The following is a 5922-nucleotide window of genomic DNA, read 5'->3' as shown; positions in this document are numbered from 1 at the left end:
TCGCACAAATAGCCGAGGCTGTCAATTAACTATCACAATCTCTTTTCATGAAGTTGATACACTTGAATTGACAGTACAAGACCAATGACAATCAAATAGTTAAATACATGATACATTTCAAGCCCTATCTTTGGGGCGTTGCTGATCGAGTTGAGTACATTGCGATGAGCATACTATCTCCATCAATGAACTGAGGTTGTTATATGAAGATCCGTCCTCTTTAACTGCTCTAACAGAACACTCTTTCCATTCAAGGGCACATCTCCTTATTGCCTCCATATCAGCTTCATCACTGTCCATCAACTTCTTAATAGCCCTTGCAATCTCCTCGCTCGGGATCAAGCGATCCTTATCAGTCCAATCCCGTAGCTCCAGCCCAATCTTCCATTCTTCAACAATTAGACGGCTATCAACTGGTTGATCAAAGAACAGTGGTAGCGCGAGCATAGGTACACCAGCGAAGACAGATTCGAGCGTTGAGTTCATCCCACAATGTGTCAGGAAACCCCCAACTGAAGGATGGCACAAGACCTTCAACTGGTCACACCACGCCAGTATCATGCCCCTATCAATCCCACCAACAAGTTCTCGCACCCGAGGAGTTTGTTCACGAAGAATCCATAAGAATCTGACCTCGCTTGCTGCGAGTCCCACCGCGATCTCGTCAAGCTGAGAGGCTGACACAGAGAGAAAGCTGCCAAGGGAGACGTATAGCACCGAGTTCACAGGCTGAGAGTCCAGCCAGGTGAAGCAGTCTCCTGGACTGGTAAGCTCTCGGCTGGATTTGGAATGCTGGTCTTCAAGGGTCGTATAGGGAACGCAGGGACCAATTGGGAAAACAGGACAGGGGAGTGCTGATCTTAGGGAGCTAATTACACTGGTCTCAAGCTCGTACATAGTGGTGAATAGGAGGCATTGCACATTCTTGATTCTAGAGACAGCTGTGAGGACATGCTGTAATGTTCTCTCGTTGTGAATTAAGGGCTTGAGGTCGGATAAGGTAATTGAACTTGAAGCCAGACCCGATATACACTGCTCAAGTCTCTGCTCAGGTTTTTCTGCAGGAAAACAAAAGCTGAGTGAGCAATTAATGTTAAGCTACCATATAGATGATTGTATCTACTTCAATAATTATATAAAGAAACACGCCAGGAATGGAAACCATGTGGTAGTGTGATGGTGCAGTTAGAGCATCTCCACCGGTGCCCCCCAAATAGGCGCGGCACTGCCGTATGGGGGGCGCCAACACCGCTTCGTCCATTTGGGGAACGGGTTCCAACACCGGCGTACCCCAAGCCGGTGCCCCCAATTTTTTTTTGTTTCTTTTTATAATATTTTGAAACAATATTTCAATCACATAAAATTATTAATATAATATTTAACATAGTTTAACACAAATACAAAGGAAATTATTTGTATAATAATTCAAATTAAATCATGCCTTGTTGGCGGCTCCTCTCCTCGTCCACAAATGCGTAGCCAGATCTGCCTAAAGTTGAACATGAACACCTGCATCTCAGATTTCTTGATGCATGTGAAGGAAAGCGGCAAATTACTGGGGTACATGCTCTACTTCAACAAGAGGCCCCTGATAATCAAATGGTTGGTCATCATGCACAGGTTCGTCGCGCTCGCTCTCAATGATCATGTTGTGTATGATCACGCATGCGTTCATCATCTCCCACATCTGAGACACAGACCAAGTGAGAGAAGGATACTTGACAACAGCGAAACGCTGCTGAAGCACCCCAAAATCACGTTCAACATCCTTGCGAGCTCCTTCCTGGCATGTCGCAAAATAAGCGTCCATCTCCAAAGATGGAGCCGGGATTGTCTTCACAAATGTAGCATACTTGGATAGATACCATCAGCTAGATAGTACACTTTGCTGTATGCGTGGCCGTTTACCTCAAATTTCACGGCAGGAGCTTCTCCCTAGCCAGCCTGGAAAACACCGGAGAGCGCTTGAGCACATTGATATCATTGTTTGTTCCAGCCATGCCAAAGAAAGCATGTCAAATCCAGAGGTCATAGTCTGCCACCGCCTCAAGTATAACACTGCACTCACCAGTATGCCCCTTGTAGATCCCTTGCTAAGAAAAAGGGAAATTATTCAAACCCCAATGCATACAGTCGATGCTTCCTAGCATCCCAGGAAACCCTCGGGCTGCATTTTGTTCTAGGATTCAAGCTATATCATCTGTCCTTGGTGCTCTCAAATAATCCACACCAAACACCACAATGACGGCTCGGCAAAACATGTAGACAGTCTGTGAACATGTCGACTCCGCCATGCGCAGGTAGTCATTGGTTGTATCTGGAGGAGCTCCGTATGGCAGTGCATTTCTAGATTGAGGAGAAGCCCCACAAACCTACGCAATCTTGCTTGCTCATGAAGATTGCTTTCTCATGAAGTAGTCGTCGTACTCCCTGACACCGAAGACAATCTTCATGAACAGATCCTTGTTCATCCTACGGCGCCGAAATTCCTTCGGCGAATGAGTAGCATCGTTGGCGAAGTAGTCGCACTCAAGCAGCATGGCACCGGCTTGACGATGCCGGTCGACGTTACTCCTCTTGCCTGGCCTTGAACCGCCGCGTCGAGCACGGCCAGGAAGGGCTGGCGAACACGGAGGAGGCTCGTCAAAATCAGCTGTTGCTGCCGCCGGACAGTGCCAGTGCTCTCCTCCTCCATGAACAGTTGCACCAACATCATATCGTCGTTGTCCATTGTGGCAATCCGACAAACACCTTGCGGGCGGGGCAGTTGGGCGTTTTGGCGGCGGTGGCGGCGACCTCTATTTCGTCCGAAAGAGCGGTGGCTGGTCGAGGGAGTGGCGGCGGTGTCGATGGCCGGCGGTTTATGGACAGGCGGGGTGGAAGGCTAGCACAGGGGACGCGACAGCGACGACGGGTGGGAGTCGGCGGGGGCGGGGGCGGGGGGAGGGGGAAACCAACGCGTCTGGCTGGCAGAAGGGCCCCGCGGGTGCTTTTTACGTGGGAGAAGGTGTCGGTGCGCTCGATTCACGCCCTTTGTGAAGGGGCCGGTACGGGGTTGCCGGCGCTTCTATTGGGCTCGAAACCGCGCCGGCGCCTTTTGGGGCGCGCCGGTGTGAGCCCAAAAACTGCGCCAGCTATCGGGGCTGCCGGTGGAGAAGCTCTTGCAACCACATATAAGTGATATGAATTGGGGAGTACTGGCCGAGGAAAACTGAACAAGAAATTGGCTATTTCTGTTATGCTTACACCAATTGAGTACCTATTTTGAAGCATGCTCAGTTTTGGGTATTTGACCTATAACTATTTTCTGGAAACAGCAAGACTCTGCTGTGTAGATTTATTGATTTTTTACACAAGAAAATAAGAAAAAGAAATGTTTATTTCCCCACAACAACTTGAGAGTGTAGTCTACAGACAGCAATTAGACCATTAATATCTTGTATCCATCCAGTACTAACAGCATGTGCAATATAATGAACTAAAGGACAAGTCATAGCGTGTGATACCGACTGCAAAACAAGTATATTTGCAGAGTTACATGTGATTAAGAGCAAGTACAATAAGGTCTAGTCAGCTGGCTACAAGGATTAAAATAATATATTTATGTCTAGTTGGAGGAGAGAGAAGAGGAGAGAGAATGTGAATGGGCTCTTATGCAAGAGCTAGCTCTAGCACGTGCTCCTAGGCAAGGTGTGTGAATGAAAGATGGGCCATCCATTGAAAAAGTAGTACATTCTAATAGCCAACTATTGTACTTGTTGGCTACATGTTGGCTATAAATGACATGGCATCTTGCTTATAGCCAACAACCGGCTATACTATTGGAATTGCTCTAACAAGTCATTTTTATGTTTACCAATGTTTTATTGACTAGGCTACTCGATCTTTGCACATGTGTCTGAAACGTTTTGGGATGTGCACATAAACAATGACACTTGAATCAATAAGAAGTAATAATATGTGTATAACTGCTGCTTAGCAAGGTAGCATGACAGCCCATCGGCATTAGGATTTCGAAACTACTATGCCTACGATGAATGCCCATTCGATTTGTGGGATTGAGCTTAGGTGACTTTGTCAGGGTGACTTTGCCGTGACTTTGAGCGATTGACATGTGGACCCTTCATTATTTGGACCCTATTTGACCCCACTTATAAGTGACACAAAGTCACTAACTTTGAGGGCTTGCTAAGTCACCGAAGCACTGTCCCGATTTGTGTACGACTATTGGTCCAACGAAGCTACTCCATCCAGCAGGCGCCGCGTCATGGATGGCTTCAATGATTTGTCGTACAAAAATCGGACAAAAAATATTATAGCATGGCAGAGTTATCATGTCCATAGTTTATCTGAATATATAATAATGAATCAGGTCTGTAGTAAAAGATCTAGATCCAACAACTACCAATCCAAATTGAACGAAATGTTGTTGGTACTACATCAATCAGGAGAACCTGTCAGAAATGTTTGGAAGCAGCACGTAGTCGAAGAGAAAGCTGACCTGTTGTGGCACCGGCGGCCGGCGCGTGGTCGTCGGCAAGGCAGTAGAAGTGGTAGCAGGCGTAGAAGGAGGAGGCGGCCATGGGGAAGAGCGAGCAGACCGGGACGCCCCTCCGGTTGCCGACGTCGACGACCCACGCCAAGTAGGTGTCGGCCACGAGCGCAGCGACCGGCGGGCCTTCCTCTGCCTGGAGTTCGGTCGAGCAGGCGCTCGAAGGGCGCCTCCATCTCGGTGGCGACGGCGTCGAGGAAGCCGGCGTGGTCGGCGCCGCGGCCGTGCTCGGAGGGGATCACGTTCGGGATGGCGCGCAGGCGGACACCGGCCGGCAAAGGCGCGGCGGCGGAGGAGGATAGGATAAGGCCGAGCCACTCCTCGGTGACGACGAAGGTGACCTCGGCGCCGCGCGCGGCGAGGAGGCGGGACAGGCTCAGCATGGCGTTGACGTGGCCCCGGCCAGGGTACGGCACCGCCACAATGTGGCAGCGGCACGGCTCGTCGGTGGCGGCCATCTCGTTCATGGCTTGCACAGTGCGCGCTCGTGTGTGTGGGCTATGGCTGTGGTTGCAATGCCGCGGGTGCGAGGACTCGTAGCTCGTAACCACATGGCATATGTGGATAAGCAATCTCATCGTTGAGTACTAGTACGAAGAAGGAGAAGAAAAAAAAGACTCGTAGCTCGTACGCAGGATGTTTCTTTGCAGGCTCTAATCGCGTTCCACGCTAGATATTGGCTTCCAAAATCCAAAAGCCAAAAAAAGCACCTATTTAGGTGCTTTTGGTGGCTTTTGCCAAAGCCAAAAGCCAAAAAAAGCCACAACAAACACCCCCTCAGTTGCGCCTCCAAAGAGGTTTTCTCTTTGGTGCGGTCTAATACGGTATTCGGTGTCTCGAGGCCATCCCGCTCTACATGAAACACTACGGGCGCACCGAACATATGCTGAAACGAGTCGCGAGTAACGGACCTGATGTGTTATACACACGAAGGAAATTTAATTAGTCTCCCGCCACTTCGTGCCCTCACGCCACTTCCTGCCACGAGCCACACATTTCTCTCCCCGACCCAAAGATTCTATTTGTCCTTATCCCGTCGATTCATTTCTCCCTCCCATCGCCGCTACTCTCTCGCAACTAGACAACCGTCGCCAATCGTAGTCATGGCACCGGCAATCCCCAAAAAGCTGGCCAAGAAATCGGCCACCAAGCCACCAGATAAGGCGGCAACAAAGAAGGGGCTGAAGGCGCCCTTCGGGAAGCCGAGGAAGGCGTCGGCGCAGAAGGTGAAGCCAGAGTCGTGGATCAAAGAATGTTGGCAAGAAGACTGCTTGCGGCGGAGGTTGTCGACTGCGGAGCGGAGACCAGCGGGTGGTGGAGCAAGCGAGGGAGACGACGATGTCTCTTGTGCAGCAGAAGGCCGTGTTAGC

At 49.8% G+C, this 5922-nt stretch overlaps 1 pseudogene; it reads right to left on the bottom strand.

Moving 5' to 3' along the window:
- LOC127294172 (UDP-glycosyltransferase 87A2-like) lies at positions 1-5149 on the bottom strand (annotated as a pseudogene).
- Between the last annotated feature and the right edge of the window lie 773 nt (positions 5150-5922).

This window comes from Lolium perenne, chromosome 4, assembly GCF_019359855.2.
Source record: "Lolium perenne isolate Kyuss_39 chromosome 4, Kyuss_2.0, whole genome shotgun sequence".
NCBI classification, from domain to species: domain Eukaryota; kingdom Viridiplantae; phylum Streptophyta; class Magnoliopsida; order Poales; family Poaceae; genus Lolium; species Lolium perenne.
This window is presented reverse-complemented; position numbering and strand designations above follow the sequence as displayed.